The sequence below is a fragment of the Artibeus jamaicensis genome, unplaced genomic scaffold (genome assembly GCF_021234435.1).
Source record: "Artibeus jamaicensis isolate MK-2021 breed Jamaican fruit bat unplaced genomic scaffold, CSHL_Jam_final contig_384, whole genome shotgun sequence".
NCBI lineage: Eukaryota > Metazoa > Chordata > Mammalia > Chiroptera > Phyllostomidae > Artibeus > Artibeus jamaicensis.
In genome coordinates this window covers 19,412,466-19,432,780 of record NW_026521810.1, presented here as the reverse complement: position 1 = coordinate 19,432,780, position 20,315 = coordinate 19,412,466, and the positions used below count along the sequence as shown (strand labels likewise).

The window sequence follows — 20,315 nt, the reverse complement described above, 5'->3', positions numbered from 1 at the left end:
TAAAAAAATTGCTGAACCTCTGATTGGTGTTGTGTTGAATCTTTGGATTTATTTAGGGAGCAGTGACATCTTAACATTATTGAGACATCCAGTTTATAAACACATTGTGTTTATAAATATCAATTAGTTTAGGTCTTTTAAAATTTCTCACTTGTTTTCAACAGAAAACTGATACAAATCTCTCTCTATATTTTGAAAACAAGACACAGATCTTGTGCATGTTTCCTTAGCTTTGTACCTAAGTATTTTGGGGATTATTTTTAATGGTATTTAGTTTTTTTTAAAAAATCCAATTGTTATTACTATTGTATAGAAATACAACATTTTTGTGTGTGAATTGATTATGTATCCTGTGCCCTAACAAACCTATTTATTCTAATAGATAACTATGTCTTAGTCAAAGACAGTTTTACTTATGCCCTTTCATTCTAGTTTCTTTCTCTTGCTTCATTGCACTGCCTAGAACTTCTGTTATGATTGTGGACCACCATGATGAGTTCAGTCATCCTGGCCTTTTCCTGATGTTAGGGGGAAAGCATTCAGTCTATGATCTTTAAGGAAGATGTTAGCTGTAGGTATAACGTAGATTTGGGAAGTTCCCTTGTGTTTCTAGTTTGCTAAGTAACTAACATGAAAGAATGTTAAATGTTTTCATATACAATTTAATTCTGTATATTCTAATAATTACAGTGATCATAGCAAAAGGGAAAGGGAAAATGATTTCATAAAGTCTTCATGGTCAAAGTTATTTTCTTTTTCCTAATATATAAGAAACCTCGTGACCTGACTCCTGTCTGTGTATCCCTTTAACCTTATCTCTTGTCATTCCCTGCATGTACCTTCACTTGTTCTAGAACAAGAAATTGCTTGCATTTATCTGAGTACTTCATGCTCATATTTAGAAATGATATTTATAGAGAGCAGCATAGAGAGCATGGTGCTAAGCCACCAGATTTGCGGTGTGGCATGAAGGGCCCTCACCTGAGAGTACTGCTGGATGACAGAACTCAACTGTCAGCTCTCCTAGGAATTGCCTTCTAATGCGGAGAGCCACCTTGTTCAAAGTCATGCTGCCCTCCCTGGAACATCTTATGTCTAAAGCAGAGGTATTAAGATGCAAGCCTTTTGTCTATGTAAGAAACATCCAAACCTGTAGAGAATTTTTGTAAGAGTTATTGAGCCAAACTGACATCATCTGCCAGGAAACGAGATCTCAAGTTCTCCCAAGAATCATAGTTTTGTAGCTATTTTTATGCATTTGAAATTAAGGAGGGAAAGTAAGATTACCTGGAGGTAGGGGAAAACAAGTCAGGGATTGGATTACAGGATAAACAAGATTATGGGATCTCTTCAGAATGGTTAATCTTATTTCAAAGGAGTGTTAACCTAGCTGCACAGAAATAATGGATAGGGCTTGCTTAACACAAAGATAAACTTTTTTCTTAGAATGCTATCTGCCCTGGAGTGTGACTACCCACAGTGACCTGTCCAGTTAGGAGTTAGTGATCACATCACTCTTCGAGGTTACTTTCCATAGAAACCTTCATTTTTCATCCAAAGAGGGGCACTTGGCGCTGCAGGGCCAATTCTGAAGAACTATCCCAGCTTCACAGATCCCCATTAGATCAGTTGAGACCTTGGTTTGTCTTCATCACAGTTATGGTGGCCAGTAACTGGAACAAAGTTACAGTTTGCCCACAATGAGGGGTTGCCCAGGACCCAAAATTTTCAGTGCTAAAAGTGAGAAGAAAGTCAGGGTAAAGTAAGATGACTCAGTCACCAGAAGCTTCACAGCCAACTCCTCTCTGTCCAAAAGCCTGTTTTACTTCTTTTCCCAATGGGTGCTGATTCTGAGAACCTAGGGCACTTTCTTCATGCTAATTTCTGTCCTAGCACCTCGTTGCAACAATGAATAAGAGAAGGACAAAAAATACACAGGCCAACTAGGGAGGTAAATGCATTATTTCAGGCAAGCTATGAGAGTGGCAGGCCCAGGACAGTGGGGACAAACTGGGAAGAGAAATAGACAGATTCATGATTTATTCTAGAGGTCAAATGAACACGTCATGTTGACAGCTTGGATTATGTGTCATGGAGCATGCTCAGTGTCGGGCTTGAATAGCTAAGTGAATTTGGCATCGTGTACTGAAATGGGGGATATCATGATCATTTTGTATGCTCTCCATTCAGTGTGGGATGTACGAGTGGAGATTTCAACTAGACATAAAGTTCTAAAGCTCTGGAGAGAGTGCTGTCCAGGTTCAAGTTCAAGTCACAGGGGTAAATGAAATCAGCAGAGGAAAGTGCAAGCAACACTTGCTGTGAAGCTTTCTTGTATTTCAAGTCCTTTTGAGAATCCTGATGAAAGCTATGAACCCTCTCTTGAGAAAAAAGTGCATTCTTGTAACTATTCTATATTAATGTTCTAGGCTTTTTAAACAAAGTACCACAAATTGGGTGGCTTAAAACAACAGCAACAGATTGTCTCATGGTTTGAAGGTTAGAAGTCTGACCTGAAGGCATGGTGGGGCCATGTTCCCTCTGAAAGCTGCAGGGCATGGCCCTGCCTCATCCTTGCTTCTTGGAGTTGGCATTCAGTCGGTGGTATCTTTTGACTCGCAGCTGCATTACTCCAGTCTTTGCCTCCATTGTCACATGGTACTCTGCTCTCTGCCCCTTTCTTCTAAGAGACTTCAGTTATATTGGACTAAGGGCCTGCCCAATTCTGGTATGACCTCATCTTAACTAATTACATCTGCAGTAACCCTACAAGGTCAGAGTTAGGACTTCAACCTACCTTTTTATGGGACACAACTCAATCCAGAACCACATCATACCATTGTAGGATTCAAAAATTCCTTGAAGCTCATCCTGCAAAAAGCATTACATGAAACTCACCACCATTTGAAGGATTGGCCATAGGATGAGACTGACAAAAAAACGAAAAGAAACAGGATATGTGGGGACTTGTGTGGGCTTTCAAGAAGGCCAAGGGAAACAAGGAGAAAGGGTGTGCAAGGGAAGCGCTGAGAAGGGTTCCTTGGAAACCAGACAAGTTTGTCTCATGGCCCATGGGCGGCTCCAAACACTGCTGACAATGATACTAGGAATGTCTTCATGGTTTTTTGCTTTTGTGGCTGTTGGTCACTTTTTATGTATTATCTTACTTACTCTTCACAATGACTCTATTCATATTTTCATTTTATAAATGAGGAAATTGGAGTTACAATAGCATCATTATAAAGATACGCCCAACAGGTGAAAGATACCTTTTTAAAATATATATTTTATTGATTATGCTGTTACGGTTGGCCCATTTTCCTCCTTTCATTCCCCTCTGTCCTGCACACCCCCTCCCATGTGCATTCCCCTCTTTTACTTCATGTCCATGGGTCATACATGTAAGTTCTTTAGCTTCTACATTTCCTATACTGTTCTTAACCTCCCCCTGTCTATTCTGTACCTGCCATTTATGCTACTTATTCACTGTACCCCCATTCTTTCCCACCTCCCCACTGATAACTTTCCATGTGTTGTGCATTTCTGTGATTCCGTTCTTGTTCTAGTTGTTTGCTTATTTTATTTTTATTATTATTATTAGGATTGGTTGTTGATAGTTGTGAGTTTGTTGCCATTTTACTGTTCATATTTTTTATCGTCTTTTTCTCAGATAAGTTCCTTTAACATTTCATATAAGAAGGGCTTGGTGATGGTGAACTCCTTTAACTTGGCCTTATCTGGGAAGCACTTTATCTGCCCTCCCATTCTAAAAGGTAGCCTTTTGGCTTTCTCTGTCTGTTCTTCCCCATTCTTCTTCATTGCAGTCATTAATTAAATTCCCAAACCACTGACCTTTTTTTTTTTTTAACTGAATTATCTCATCTCATTTTATGGATTAAATAGATTCAATTCCTAATTACTTACACCATAAAATGTATAGTGATCTCTTTCTCTCTCACCATTTTCTGCCATTTTTCAAGTTAAGATTGGTGACCAAATGCTGCTAATCTACTGAAAATGTTTCCATGGCTCTGCATTGCCCTTAGGAGGAGAAGGGTGTGATCAGGCCCTTATCTGCTTCTCCAGCCTCCTTGGTCAAGGTGCAGCCCACCCTGCTGCTGCCCTCCTCTGGCGACACCAACCACACAGAACTGGTCTGCGCTTCACCCTTTTCTTTTGCTCTCTCTGTTACGGGTTTTCCTCTTTGCAACTGGTGACCCATTTTCTCATTTCTGCACCTGACTCACCGGAATGACGGTCACTTTCTCTTGTGAGATCTTTAATGAAGTCTTGTTTGGATCAAAGGCAAAACCAAAATGAGAAAGACGGGATCTTTGTCTCTGATTTTATCGAGATTTGAGGATATGAAAAGGATAGAGGACAAATAGTTACTTGAGAAGTGGACAGAATGATTCTGACAAAGGGTTATTATAGGGTGTTAAGTAAGGGAGATAAAACATCCAGCGGGACGGCCATTTCCTCAAGACAGTGTTACACCATCAGTGCAAATCAATCCATCTCCCCAAAACAGGGCTTTTGAAAATGTATGATGAAGAACCTTATGCTATTCTGTTAAAATTATGTTTACCCTTTTGCATATTGGGCTTCAATTTTTAATTTGCTTTTTTCAGTAAGCCTTGTTAGCCCCAAGGTTATTTACACAGTTATTAACCACTCTGTTATTTTTCCTGAATGCCCTTTAACTTAAAAACAAAGGCAACAATTATAGAACCAAAGCTGGTGACAACAGATGTCATTAAAAAGTGCATTTTTGGTTTACTTTTATATTCCATTTTCATAATTTGATATTAGGTAGGATACTGTCTAATGTCAAAATTGCCATATTTGGTGTTTTTCTTGAATGGGTGTTGTGAATTCTTTCTAAAATACTGTCAGTGAGTTGATTTCAAGCAGGACTGAGGATCCTTGAATCCTAGATTTTTGAAATTTTACTACCTTTATTGCCCAAGTTCTCTTTTTAGGCATGTTACATACATAAAGGGCTTTTGTCTGTTGCTTTTAGGTTTTGTTAACAGCTTTACTGCAAATTTTGTATCATGTAATTGAGGAGTTAAAATGGAATTACAGAGATAGATAGATCGCCATCATTATATTTCAAGCAAACTTAATAAAGAAAGCATTGATTGCAAAAATATTAAGTATTCTTTTTGGTTTATCTGCGGTGTGACCCCCTCCCCCACCCCACCCCACGGCTTCAGGACTGCACAGAGGGTTCTCATCTGGGTCTCGTGTATGCTGTTACTATGCTCATATGTATTACACTCTCTTGCACTTATTGACTTACCTGTTTCCTTCTGTCTTCTTCATGTTTTTGTTAAGCTCCTACAATCAAATAGGAAAGCACTTGCATTTTTGTATTTCCTTAGCACAGTGTTCAAGAACAGTAGGCACTTAAAGAATAAATTAATTAATTCTTGGAGTTCATGCTATGTTGTGAACCTCTTAAGGACTGGAGTATCTATATGTGGGTTAAAAACATCACCCTGGCTGGTGTAGCTCAGTGGATTGAGTGCCGGCCTGTGAACCAAAGGGTCGACAGTTTGATTCTCAGCCAGGGCACCTGCCTGGGTTGTGGGCCAGGTCCCCAGTAGGGGGCACAGGAGAGGCAACCACACACTGATGTTTCTCTCCCTTTCTTTCTCTCTCCCTTCCTCTCTCTCTAAAAATAAATAAAATCTTAAAAAAATCACAAAAAAGTGACAGATGCCATTAGTGTTTTAAGAGAAGTGTAAGTGAAAGGTAAAAACATTTAGAAGTTAAAGTGGAAGTCTGTTGGAAATGGTTAAAATGCCACAGGATTTTGGAGAGGGACATTTATTGTTTACAGCAATAAAGGCTTATAGTGTCCGTCTATAGCTGTTTTATTATATCCCTTTTGGTACATGTAATACCCATGTTAGTGAGTCTTCTATTCCAAACCCCATAGGAAGTGCGATTCATACATTATTGTGTACATTTCTTTTTTTCTCAGCACGTCTAGAATTTTTATCCCAGTACACGTGTAGCACTCAAAGCAAAGTTGATTTTTAAAGCCGAAGTTAATTACCAGGAAACCTGTGACAGTAGCCAGCACTCACCACGTCAATGACAGATGGAGGGTGTAGATTTCCCACTCGGCCAAAGTCCCCATCTTTGAGATGTCTTTCAACTTACTCACAATTGTTACTCACAAAAAATAAGGAATCTTTTTGTCCCAGCTTCCTTGGGGTCAAAGTTATAGCTGAGTTCTAATTTTGTATATAAGTATGCATACTCCTAACAAATTATAACCATTGTTTGTGTAATTGTATTATAAGGGGAAGAAGAGAGAAAAAGGGAATGGCTTGAAATTGACTATATTTTTGAGAGACATGTCTGAAAAGTCTGTTCACTTTAACTCCAGTAAATCTCAAACTCTTCAAAATGAAATAACATATTGGGAGATACAGGTGCTTAGCTAGAATTAAAATTTGAGTGTAGAACCCCTACTCTCTCATTCAGTACTTATTCATCTTTATTTTCCCATTATTAATTAAAATATTACATGTGAATGGATTTTTTAAGTGAAAATTCTATAGAAAATTGTTAGTGATAGTGTCTTTCCTAAAATGTATTTCCTAAGATGGATGGTTCTGCTTCAATGAGCATGTATATCTGTTCATAGGGTTTTAATAATATTAACTCAAGCAAAATAAATCTCAGAGCAATGGCATAAAAGTGGATCATTAAACATTTCAAGGATACTCAAACTTTTTATGATTAAAAAGAAAAACAAAACAAACATACAAGTTAGCGTGAACTATTAGCTCCTCTGTAAATTAAAGGTTATTTATTCTTTTCTTCATATACTTGTTATGCTTGAATTAAATGTATTTAGATACTGAACACTCTACCAAAAGGGGAAAACACAAAATTATCTTGAGTGTATAAAAATAGTTGAACCTGAGATATATAAAAATTAAAGAACAAAAACAAGTACAGGGCTTGGGATAATGACCTGCATGTATTCAATAGTCTATGTATAATCTTTGACCTCTGCCCCAAACTTGACTGGTAATAGCCTCCTGCTGACCGGAAGCTTTAGCAAAACAAACAATCGATGAACACATATTTTATATGCTCTCTGTGTTATGTACTATATTATTAGAATAAATCAGAGAAAAAATTTTTAAGAAAATCCTAGGGAGGAGAAAACCCATTTATATGTTTAGGTCCTGTGCTGTATTTGTCAATACTGTAAGTTTACACTGCCTGCTTGCAAACTTCTAAAAATCCCACATGTGACTGTACCTGTGCAGTTCAAATCCTTGCTGTTTCAGGGTCATAAGACACCATCTATACTGCATACCAAATATAAAGGAAGAAAGCAATACATGTAATTTTCCTGGAGAAAAAGGATTGTGAACTTAGTTTTTGAAATAAGCTATGATGGACAGATAGGAAACCAAAGGGTTTGTTCCATGTAGAGATTGTGGAACAAGAGCCTGGTTTGCATGTTAGTCAGCGGGAACTTATTCTACACCTACTGCATTGGAGAGTAGCTTGAATTGATGTTTGTTAGACTCTGAAGCCTAGAGCTGTGTTTTAGTCTTGTATATATTTTATAAACTAAAACAAAACAAAAAGCATAGCACTGGTGAACTGAATCCTTAAAATAGATTGCTTTCTTTTCCACTAATAATTTGTTTTAATTTATTCTACATAAAAAAGTATGATGTTTTTGCTAGTATAACCACTCAGATGTTACTCTTCAAAACAGATTATCTGCCTACCCTTTGGTCATTTCTGAAAGTTATAGTTACAGCAACGAGAGGTGTCTTGTAGTTACTTGGGTGTTGATACTGGATTTAAATGTTTCCTCTTCTTGGTAAATGATTAGTGAAAGAAAGTTCATATTTAAGAAACTAATATTATATTATCTCAGAACTTCAGAGCTTTCAGCTCCTCATAAAGTTATTGTAAATGAGCTCATTATATATATTGTGCTACTAATTTAGTTCAGTGAATTTCATTAATTCAAAATACTACTTTAGTTAGAGAAAATAAATGTAAGCCTCGGGAAGTACTTCATTCCAATATGCAAATATAAATACTTATATTTAATATAAAAGTCTGACAATATAGCACTTTCATCATGTTATTGCCTTAACCACCTCTATTACTGAGGTAGGATGCATAGTAAATGGCATGAGCACTGTAATGACATGGGAGTCGTTCTCTACATCTCTCCCTCTGTCCTGATTTCCAGTTTGCCCCCAAGTCTAGTTCATTTTGCCTCCTAACTATTTCTCAAATCGTTCAGCACCTCCTAGTACAAATCACCGCTTGCTCCCTGAGCAGGTGGACCCCTCACGGGGTTACCCACATCCTCTCAGGTCTCGTGGCCTTTTCCCTGCCCTGTAGAGGACCCTACCCAAGGCACACACCTCATTACCTGGCCTCCTGATGTAAAACATGTCTGGAGTCTCCTTGTTCTTTAAGGGTAAAGACAAAACTGCCGAGTGTGGCTTACCAGACCATGTGTGATGTCTTTCTTTCCTGTTCCTTGAGATACATTTCATGTCACCCCTCGCCCACTACCATCTGTACTCAGATTGCAGTCATCCACTTGACCTTGACAAACTCTCCTCTCTGTGGTGGTATTTTGCCTGATCCAACTTGTTCCTCCTTATCTTTGAGGTGTCTGTAAAATGTCTTTTCCTTAGAGAAGAGTTCCTTGACAATTTTACTCGGGTCAGGTCCTCCCATTATAGCATCATGGCAGTGTGGCCCTTGTCCTCATCACAACTTTATCATCAGGGCCTAAGCCTCGGCTGTCTTTACTTATGGTTTTATCACCTGGATATAGGGCATAGAATAACAGGCGATTGGCTAATATCTCTTAAGTCTATGAATATTAAAAAGGCTTTACATTGTAAAATCTTATGAATCTGAACTATGAAAGCTATTGAACCAACCCATCTCCTGGAGTACATGTACAGTATAGCTCCTAAACAAGGCAAGAAAGACAGGGGTAGAAGTTTAAAAGTTCATGGACTATGTGGTCAAGCTCCTGTTAAATTTAACCCTAAAGAATTTCATTATTTAACTACTAATCATGTTTTCCCTGTTATGATTTAGAGGTTGTATGTGTTGTTATCTGTTTTAGAAAATTGCATAGAGAATAAAGTCATCTCTCATTTTCAGACCCCTCCCCATCCCACCTCCCACAGGCAACCCATTCCTGGTTTTATATTTAGTCTTGTTTAGAGAGATTGGAGAAGTTTGTTTACCCCTGAGGATTAAATGTAAAGACTTTTCAAGAAGCCAAATGGTACTAAGTCCAGGAAGCTGTGTTTATTTAGAAGAGAAGACAGAAATCACACTTAAAAGAGGGAAAGGAAATGAGATAAGATCTTGAAAAGCAACTAGGGAGAAATAAAACCAGGCAGAGCTGTCTTTCTTTTCAAGCTATCTACCATGCCTCAAACTTGAGAGCCCAAATAATTGTCTCTATCTCAGATTGCCCTGGAGTTCAGTTTTGATGCTGATAAATGTTATTTTCACAACTCGTTGCCAGATATGGTTTCTCTGAATTATCCAGAGGCCAAACACCTTCCTCCTTCTTTTTTTCCAATTTATTTTACAGTTATCATGCCTCAAGCATGGGTCACCATGGCTGGAAATAACTTTTAGTAGCTGAGTGAACCAATAAATGAGTGTTTCTATGGGCTGCTTTGGGGTTGGTGACTTTCGAGCATCACAACCAACCTTAGGATGAGACATCAGTTTGAGAACAGTGCAAACCATGTCTTCTATCTCCTGATTACCTCTTGGGGAATAGGCCCACTGTCCCAATGCTTATTAAGTCTGGAAGCTACCTAGTATCGTTAATACTCATTGTTTCTAAAACATCTAGCCTAATTTAGTCAGACAGCTGACATTATCTTGGAAGTTTATGTAAAAGGGAAAATCTGTCTAAATGATCTTATACAAAAGGCTTTAAAAATATAAACTATTCCATAGGCTCAAGTGAGATCGGATCCATATCCCTCTTTCTACTGCTACTACTATGCCCAGTAATCAACATGATGTGCTGAGATGTTTCACGACTCAGATAAACTGTCTAAATCAGCAAAAAAAAATTGCATTATGTGTATTTTGCCTTCAAATTCCTTGGCCTTTGTGAATTCCTTGGCCTTTGTGTTTTGTTTTTCTATTTTTATGGAATACATGGTTTTGTTGCCCTTGGATTCCTTGAATTTCAGCAGGTAGCCTAGCAGAATGATGATGAGCTTTGGTGGTGGAGCCAGAAGATTGGAATCCCAGCTCTACTGCTTGCCAACTCTATGACTAGTCCAATTACTTAACCTCTGTGCTTCAGAAAATGATGGTAATAGTACTTGTGGTTTTAAATGAGTTAATGCATACAAAACAGTGTCTACATCTTACTGAATGCTAATATATTGATGTTATTATGATTATCAGTATTATCATACTCATTAATATATTGCATTCTTTATTATGTACCTATTATATGCTTAACATCTGGCCACAAATGATGTCCATGAATCTGATAGAAATAGCTTCTACCCTCCAAGCCCTCCAAGAGCTTGAGACCAGGTAAGCAGAGACAGATTTTGAACAAGCAAACAAAAAGTAAGGGGCCATCGAAGGTAAATGAAATGAGTGAGATGCTAAGGTTATGAATAACAGGAGGGGATTACTTCAGAGAGGATGGCCAAAGATAGCAAGTCCGAGGTGTGCTTTCATGTTACTTCAGGACTGAAAGAGAGCTGATTATGAGCACAGGGATGAGAGTTGCCTCTGAGGCAGAAAAAGCAGCCTGTGCAGTAAGAGTCTTGAAGAGGAAAGCCCTTATGGAGCTGTAGTGAGTGAAATGGGGTCGTTGTGGCTGAAATCAGAGGGAAAGAACAAGATATATACAAGCAAAGTGAGGTGAAAGGAGACAGCAACAGCCAGATCATGTATTCAGCATGGCGGGGATTCTGTCTAAGTTCCGATGGAAGCTATTACAGGACTTTCAGGTAATGATGCTTTGACAGCCTAGAAGATTATTCTGTCTACCATGTTGGAACTGAATTGAAGGGGAAATAGTGAAGTACCAGTTAGGATTTTAAAAATATTCTAGGTGAGAGGTAAGGTGGTCCAAAATGGTGGGGGTAGTGATTAAGGAGAGTCTCGATTCTATGGAGTATGGAAGATGAGCAGGAAAAGAAAAGTGAAAGATGGCTCTTGATTATCTGGCTCAAGCATCTGAGACACCACTGCCATTAATCAAAGGAGGGAGACAGGGTGTGGATTAAGTCTGAGCAGTAGGAAAGAGGATGGAATGGAAAATTCATTGCAGAGTTAGGGTTAAGATAACTCTATGATCCAGAAATAATGCTATAAATAATGTAAATTTGAAATTCATAGATAAAGTATAGATTGTTGATATAACATGCCCAAGGTATCTCCAACATTTAGAGAAAGACATAAATATCTATTTCTATTACTCTGCATGAGTGAGTGATTGCTTTATCATAATATAATGCTATAAATATCAAGATATGATTATGTAATATTGCTTGGCTGTATATTATGTGATATTACAATATGATGCTGAGATGTGTATCATATTGTAGAACTATATGGAAGAACTATAAATGCTATTCCCTCTCTTAGCCTTTGTTTTTGGAGTGGTGTCAAGTAAGTTATTATTAAACATATCCTAGATATAAAGTAACATATATGATAGCAAATAAAAATAATTAGATGTTAGAAACACTAATCCATGTATCATGCTGAACATCTGTATTACTTAATACAAAGTAAAAGGAAAAAAATGGTAATTAGTTGAGCCCTTCAGGTTCTATAGGTGACCACTTATACATGGTACGTTTCTTTCATAAGTCCTATTTTGAGAAAGAGTGTTGAAAGCTAAGTGACATTTGTGCCCCTTGAACAATTTGATAAATGTTCAGATGAGATTATCCAAATGTAAACAGAGATAGACTGTATTGGGTCAGAGACCAATGTCTGCACATTGTCAGGTACAAATAGACTAGAGGGTGTTTATCTTTCATTATGACTTAGCCTCCCCTGCAGTTCCATGGTCCAGGTAATCAGAGTAGGGACAATTATATGGATCTAAGACAGTGGTGGTTTGGGTTCATCCAAACTAAGCACTCAAGGCCTCCTGGAGCATCTGTGGCCACTATCATCTTTATATAGGCGTTTTTTGGGACCCATTGAGGAATAAAGCTCAGAATGTCCCTTGCTGCCACAAGTCATAATGCCAAGAATGAGGAAAATGTGCGTACGTGTGCACATGTGATTATAGGAGAGATTTATTAGAGAAATGTCAGCGTCTTCCATTGCCTTCAGCCTTCTTCATTCTGTTCAGTGAGTGCTCTGTGTACTGCCTCCCTTCTGAGTTTATGTGGGGTCACCTCCAAACATAAGCCTCAAGGAAAGAGAATAGAGACTTATTGGGACAAGCTTTTAGTTGGGCTTAAAAAGTGGCATAATTCAATGAAAGGAAATAATCCAATCGTGTCCAGACTCAGGAAGACAATGAGAAGTCATTACATTGGCTTTAGAGAAACTGTTCACTCTATTAAAGACATCACAGCTTATGGCAAAAGCCACATGACATTTCTCAAGGTCATTATATAGTTTCTTGAGCATGGAAGACTGAAGTTCATACTGCTCTGGTAGCTTGAAAATAGTTTAAACAAAACTACCCACAAAACAATTAGATTGTATTTTTTTTAAAGGCAAATAATCAATGGGGACATTTTGTTGAATGGAGCTGGAAGTTGGGCAAAGCTTTTATTGTTTTGCTGATGGGAAACCAACAAGAAGTTGTCCAGGATGTAAGCAGGCCTAGGAGAGTGGGGAACCATTTCCTTGAGACTAAAATAAAACTGATGAAGCTTTCCTACAGGAGCAGTGAACCTGGTGGATGGCCAGGAGTGTGCCCGGTGGTGTCAGTACTGAAGAGACAGCTAGGATAAGAACGAGGCTTCACAACGGACACACACATAGATGTTTTTTTCTATAGATAAAGTAACTCTGTTCCTGCTCTTGAAAGAAATATATATTTTCCTATAGCCTAGTCATGATTATTTTTAGTCTTATGCTTCAATCAGAGCAACAATAAATTATACAAGCAAAGGAATAAGAGGAAAAAAAGGGTCTGGAATGAGTGTGAATACCAGCAACCCTATGTAGGGTATTTATAATTAGGTTCTATCAAAACAGATGGTATTGGTACATTATTTCCTGAACACCAAATAAAGCATATATTTTTATAAATTTTTAATATATTTATTTATTTATTTTTAGAGAGAGGTGAAGGGTGGGAGAAAGGGAGACAGACATCAATGGGAGAGAGAAACATTGATTGGTTGTCTCTTCTACATACCTCAACTGGGGACTGAACCTGCAACCCAGGCATGTGACCTGACCAGGACTCTAACTGGTGACCTTTCGCTATGCAGGCTGATGCCCCACCAACTGAGCCATGCTGGTTAGGGCCATCTTTATAACTTTTATCTGGTCCACCTAAAGCATTATTATGTTCTGGATCTTAAGAAAATGCCTTTTGTGCATATTTTCTCCGTTGATCTCTTCCTGTGTAATTGCCTTTTTGTCATACTATGTTATATACATTGTGTTACATTAGAGTATAAGCAGTGACTTACATATGAGGTTAAAATGAAGCTACGAGAAGGTAATAACCTTTTGCATCAGTTGATTTTTTTTTTATTAAAGATCTTGGGCATTTGACAAATTTTCCCTTCAAGTTGTTATATTAAAATAAGTCAAAGGTCCTTTATTTTTGGTATCTTATTTCTATAGAAAAGACAACACTTTCAACATACTGCTGAATGCTGTCTTTGCCAACTAATTCTAAGATGCAACATTTTTGAGATATAACTGTTATGATTACTATGGCATTTTATTTATGCTTATTTATAAACCAGTGCATACAGAAAATGCAAATACAAGTTAGTGCAGGGATCATATTTGTCATATTCACTGCCTGGCAGAAAATTACCTTTGTTGGTGAGTGATTGTGGAGAATTTACTTTTACTATGTAGAGTGATGGCTTAAAGGAGAAGGTGACTTTAGCTGGCAAGAAAGAATACTGAAAAAACTATGCTCAGGATCACTTGTGAAGTAATGCATTGCCTTTCAGAGAGCCCGTAAATCAAAAGGGAGGAAAATCCTAGCAGAAAAGGTGTCTGCTCTTGGCTGTGTTTACTGAGGGTAGTGCAAAAGAGTCTGTTGCATTTAAAGACACAATATTTAGAAGGAGAATATAAAAATTGACTACAGTTATGGTTTTTAATGCACAGTTTCTCAACGAACAGCATCTGCATCACCTGAAAACTTATTAGACATGCAGATTCTCTTTCCCACAACAGATCTAACGAATTGGAAATTCTGTGTTTGCAAAAGCCTTCCAGGTGATTCTGATACACACTTAAGATTGAGAACACACTGGTCTGAAATGGGGTCATTGTCTAGATTTCCCAAACTGAAAACATTTAGAATGACTGAAACTATCAAAAAGCTTCAGCCTGAGTTGCCTCTTTACTTGCTGGACTTACTGATGTGCTTCAGTGAAACACTGAGGACCCTTTGCCTCCCACCCCTGTGAATTCTTTGAGAGAGGCCGGCTTCTGCTTGAGGATGAAGACCGTTGAAGTCTGACCACTTCAAAAGAACATGCTATACTTATTTCAAGTAATTGAATCTTACTTTTGGTGATCAGAGATGGCTCTGCAGGGAGAAACAGTGGGAACCTGCTTATTCCTTCTGTAAATCATCTCCTCCTATAAAATGCCTCCTATTCGCCTGCTTAGTCATGTCTTTTTAACAATTGCAGTTTGTGTTCCCTTACATAGATGTCTTAAGATACAACATGCTCAAAATATTCAGGCAAAACATGCTAGTCTAAATATATGCTGAGGTATATGTGACCTTATTCCATTATTTAATGACACCAGATTGATTGGAGTATGTCTGTTTTGTTGCCCCAGAAGCTGACTTTGAGGAAGGATTCCAGTGCAAGTAATTAATTTTGGAGATGATCCCAGAAAACATTGACAGGGAACTGAAGACAGAGACAGACGTGGGCAGACAGCCAGCAACAGCTTCTGCTGTATCACAGAACCTCTGAAACACAGTGTAAAACTCATCTCAGAGTAATCCTACTGAACCACCTCGAGGAAACGGAATATTTATGCAAGAAATATCAACTCTTGTCTGTCATGGGTTATGGGCCGGTAGTGCATGTAGAGGTGAATTATCTCTCTGCCACTTCTACTCTGAAGTCCAGAGAAAGCCCCGGGCAGAGTCCTGCCGCTGACTTGGAAGGCAGTGCACAAGGCAAACGGGGGTTCTGGGGGATATGGGCCGGTGCCAGCAGCATGGGCTACGCAGGGGAGTGGGTGAGTGAGTTGGGTAGGTGGTAACGAGTTGTGGGCCAGTGGACATCTGAAAGGGGAAGTGGTGGGGGCAAGAAATAAAGAGATAGAAATTACAAAAATCAAATCCAAAACAAGAATCCTGGGACTCCCTAGGGAAGCTCTTTTTCTACTTCACATTGTTGTCCGGGCATGATCTTGGCTCTCATCATCCTAGAGTATTTATTTAATGTTCACCTGCACTTGACCTTGTGATCCACCCCAGGAAAATAATTAAAGCATTATGGCTCCTCCCCGGAGGTGCCTGACAAGCCGGTCTAGAAGCAGGAAGCAGAAAACAGGCTTCTGTTCAAAATGACAAGTGCTGGCTGTAAAAAGGAGAGCCCTGGTGTTTATGGAGGCCACAGATTAAATTCCACCTGCCCAGGTTTGACCTGGTGCCCATTCCTATTACCCTGTTCTGACACTTCCCAGAAAGTTACCCTGTGAGCCTCCAAAGGCATTATTTCATTATTCTGTTCTGCCAGAATACCAAGCTTACTATAATGTAGAATGTGCATATTACGAAATTATTATTTCAAGATAATTGAAAAAAGGCACTATGGTAAGTGGCTTGTGTTTGAGTGCTTTTAATTACAAAGGTGACATATTGCCAATCCTCATCCCCAACCCTCTTATTTTCTTTTAAACACATAATTTTGAAAACCATAAATCACTCTGTCTCTTTGGTCAATATAAACCTAACAGGCTAAATTACTATGCTATGCTTAATCATTTTCAGAAAAAAATATCTGGTTTCTTCTTATAAGTGAATTATAAGTTTCTCAAGTAAAGTAGATCTTTATAAGATCTATTAAATGTTGGGTCCAATATTTAGACTTAAAAGTACTGAATAAATTTAAGGAATAAGAAAAATAAGGAAAATATTTATTTTTTCTCCGTGAAGAATATCATAGTTACTTCTGAATTTTTTTCATTTTTCTTCTTAAGCCCCCTTTAGAGTAATCATATTTATAATATTTTAAGGCCTTTTATCATTCCGCTCCTTAATGTTAACAGTCCAGAATTGGTTTTTAAACCTTTTTTCTTTAGATAAACAAATTATTTTTCTGTCTGTGTTGCTTTACATAGTTTAAGAACATTGAAATTTGTTCTACATTTTTGTCTTAATACAATTCAACCCTAAAATTATAGTGGACATATGATAACTCATTTCAGTGGCATTCCAGCTTTTTTTTTTATAAAGGTTGATGCAAGGAAATTGGTAATTTGGCTCTTTTTTCATGCCTTGTTTCTAATTCCTCCCATTACTGTACCAGTTGGATTCTTTTGTTCTCAGTGTTGATTCACTAGGAGCACACATGTTTGAAAAAATTTAAAAAGTATTACTAGTGCAATTTCAGTCTTCAATTAAAAAATAAAAAGTTTGTATTCCAGTATTTCTTGTCATCTGCTACTTATTGTGATCTCTAATTTATTACAAATATTCCAGTAATTTCATGGGTATGATCCACAATTTCTGCATTTTGTTCAATTTGGTTTTCTTTTTGATTCTTGATGTTTTCTCTTTTCTACAGTGATCTTCTAAGGCATATTGTATATTTCACTAATTTCTAAAAGCACTTGGCATTTTCTCAGGTTTCAGCTCCACAGTAAAGTGCCTGTCGTCATTTCCCCAATCGGGCTTCTCAGCTGGGTCCTGTGCTTGCTAGTTCTGTGATGCACCCCAAATTCAACCTCATTCATCACTCTTGACATATTTCTGAAGTGGATGGCCTGCTTTGCCTATGGCCATATTAGATGTTCAACAGAGTGTGACAGGAAACAGTCCCACACTACCTAGAGGAACTTGAAAGTGTTCCATAGCTATTATCTGAAACAATACTTGATTACTCCCCTGTGGTGAATGTTCTGACTTGGATTCAGGCCTCCCTCATTTTTATGAAGCATTTACTAACCCTGTGTGCTCTTCACTGCATGGCAGATTTGTCACATTAGCAATTTGTCACTATGCGTTTCCTTTAACTTTAGCTAAGGAGCTTATTTTATGGCAGCCGAATTACAAATATGCTTTCTCTTGTAAATATCGCTTGATTTGCATGGACATTGGGTTTTGTCTTTCCTTTCCTTTCATGAACTTGGCAGTTTTCTGGTGTGCAGTTTCTGGCCATTATCCTTACATAGATAGTTCAGGAATTGGTCGTATCCCGCTTTGCTTTGCTGGAAGAGACCCTGGGAGAGACTGAGCAAAGAGGGCCTGTCTGTGATTTCATTTCAGCATTCAGTCACAGCACATGCGCTCCTGAGTTCAATGAATATTAAACGGAATAAGCATTTGTTGAAGGCTTCTTACGTGCCAGCACAAGGCCCTCTAGGTGGTTCTTCAACAATGCCAGTAACAGATGTACTAGTGCCTATAGTCTCTCCAGCCATTTCTCCATCAACCATTGTGTTTATACGATTCTTATAAGTTTTACATCTTACTTTGTCTTCTGTTGCCTCTGATTATAGTTATCCCTTTTTCCTTGTTTTGGTCCCAGGAAATGATACTAATTTAACTGTTAGCCAACCTTATGCCCGTAGGAAAGGTGAATTTGTAAACATTTTAATGTATGTATAACTTTGGAAGCTCACCAAACACGAACAAGAAGTGGACTCTTGTAGCATCAGATTTTGAGAATTAACTCAAACGCTTGATATACAGAACCCAATTCCATGGATGACAAAAGAGTTCTTTATGTTGTGACTGAAAACAGAGTTACATTAAAAAGATACACAGGCCCTGGGCCAAAAAGTGAACAGAGAGAGTCTGTCTTCCAATGTCACTGCCCCCAGCTCTCCTCCTGCCCTCTGCGAACTGGCCGAGGAGCACAGTACCTTTTCACTTTACTTTCCCTTGACTACACAGGAATGCCAACAGTTGTCAGACTCTTTGCCCGATCAAAAGCAATGATCTCGACACTCTTCTTCCTTTTCTGACAGTGAATTTTAGTGAAAATTGTCAGTTAAGGATTCATCCAGTAATCGTTACCTCTCCCTGACAATACAGTCTTCAGAGGAAGAGGGGATTGAAACTATCCCTGAGGGCTGGTGGGGAAAATCTTTCCATTTTCTAAGTATTGACTTGTTGCTCCTCTTTGCATGTCACCCAGAAAAGCCAGTGTGCTCCCATTTATGTTCATTATCTCATCCTCTTAGTGCCAGTTACGAACCCATGGAACAATACAAACCTGTTCCTGGAGGAGATCTCTTTCTCAACCCTTGCTGTGGAGCAGTCTTGCCATGAGTCTGTGTATCCATTTATAAGTAATATATATTATTACTTGAAATTTTTTAAATATTTATCTACATTAGTAGTGTTATCCTGGACCTATTATTTATCAAATTACATTTTTCTAACCTAGCTAAAGGAACATAGTTTATTTTCTGTACTTCATTAAATTATTCCATTGGAGGTGCATATTTACTATTTTACTATTGTTGGGCATTTGGGGTATTTCCAGTATCAGCTGATAATGCACAGAACTGCAGTAAACAAATCTTTCCGTGCTTCTTAGAACAAGTACAAGATTGTCTTGTGGCAATATGCCCGGAACTATAATTGTTAAATAACACAGCCAGTAAATAGGTGTAAGTTCTAAGAGCTGTTGTAGAACTTGCTTTCCTGGGACAATAACAGACTGATTGGTTCTTCGATCTTTTCCCCCCTCTTAGAAACTGACTAAAAGTAGAATTGCTGAGTCCTGGGGCATCTACTATTCACTTCTACTAAAGAGAGTGAAAATAATCTCTAAAGTAGTTGTAACAATTTATAGTCCTCCCAGTAGCTTATAGGATTTCCTGTTTTCAACATCCTTGCTAAATTTCATCAGAGTGTTTAGTGTTTTTTTTCCACCTAACAAAATGGGTAGAGAATAGTATCTTACTGTTAATTTAAATTCTGCTTCTTTTGTCAGGCTTTTCATATATTTATCAGCCATTTGGGCCTGCTGTCTTTCATTTTCTTTGATTACTTTTCCATTGGGTTGTTTGTGCCTCTTCGTCAAAAATAATATACTTATGTTTCGAATATTCAAATTTTGCATTTTATGTATTTTTTGCAAATATGTACTGGTCAGTTACTAGTATTAGTGACTTGTTCATGTCTGTATCATATATAAAGATTTTTAAAATTATAATTTACTTTATTTTATTTATCTTTTATTTATTGAGTGTTTTGACTCCTGTTTAAGAAATTATTTCCTGTTCCAATATCATAAATACATATTTCTAAATATTTTTCTAAATGTTTGAAAATTTTCCTTTTATATTTTTTACTCTTTGATTTTTATTTGATCTACTTTTATTATTGTTCCTATTTATAGCGAATATTTAGTACCAGTGGAACAGTTCATTCCTCTCCTGTTTGTCATATGTCACATTTGTAAGACATTTTGTTCTATCCTATTGGTCAGTCTCTGCATACATACCACTCTGTCTTAATTACTGTAGTTCATTAGTGAACATTGATATCTGACAGGGCAAGGCCTCATCCTTTTTTGTTGTTCTTCAGAATCATCTTGGTTATGCTTTATTGGCCCTTTGTTCCTCAATCTGATTTTCTGTATCATCTTATTAATTCCTCTATAACAGAACTTTGTTGAGATTTTGATTATGGTTGCATTAAACTTATAGATCAATTTGGAAAGAATTTCCAAATTTAAATATTGAGTCATAATTATTATCTGGATATATTTCTCTATCATATCATGGTTTTTTTTTCAAAGAAAGAAAGATTTTATTTTAAATACCAAACAAATAACAAAATGTATCCAAATGCAAGTGAGAAAGTTCACTGGATTTTTTAAAAAGATCAAGCACTCAAGTGTCAGTGAAAATTAGAACCATCCAAG

The 20,315-nt window shown here is 37.6% G+C and overlaps 1 protein-coding gene across 4 annotated transcripts in view; it reads left to right on the top strand.

The window, feature by feature from the left end:
- The window catches only part of CTNNA2 (catenin alpha 2), a 1,098,262-nt gene that overhangs the window by 288,117 nt on the left and 789,830 nt on the right, over positions 1 to 20,315 (top strand). The gene's annotated exons all lie outside the window — the stretch shown is intronic.